This window comes from Penaeus monodon, chromosome 28, assembly GCF_015228065.2.
Source record: "Penaeus monodon isolate SGIC_2016 chromosome 28, NSTDA_Pmon_1, whole genome shotgun sequence".
Classification (NCBI taxonomy): domain Eukaryota; kingdom Metazoa; phylum Arthropoda; class Malacostraca; order Decapoda; family Penaeidae; genus Penaeus; species Penaeus monodon.
In genome coordinates this window covers 32,085,720-32,085,981 of record NC_051413.1, presented here as the reverse complement: position 1 = coordinate 32,085,981, position 262 = coordinate 32,085,720, and positions in this window count along the sequence as shown.

Below are 262 nucleotides of genomic sequence, written 5' to 3'. Positions count from 1 at the left end.
ATAAATGCAATAATCTAAGACCACAAAGTCTCCCTTTTCCTTAAGGGACCAACCCCGAGTTACGTTCGTTACTCTACTTATCTCTCTTATCATACCGATATTCCATTTTATTATTTTTTTTTAATCAGTCATTTTATCTTCTACCATTGTTCATCTCTTATCAATCTTATTATCTGCTCACGAGACACACTCCAGGAGTTAGACGCATGGCACGGCTGGGGAGAGGGGGACGGAGGGACGGGGGGGGGAGAGGGAGGGAGAG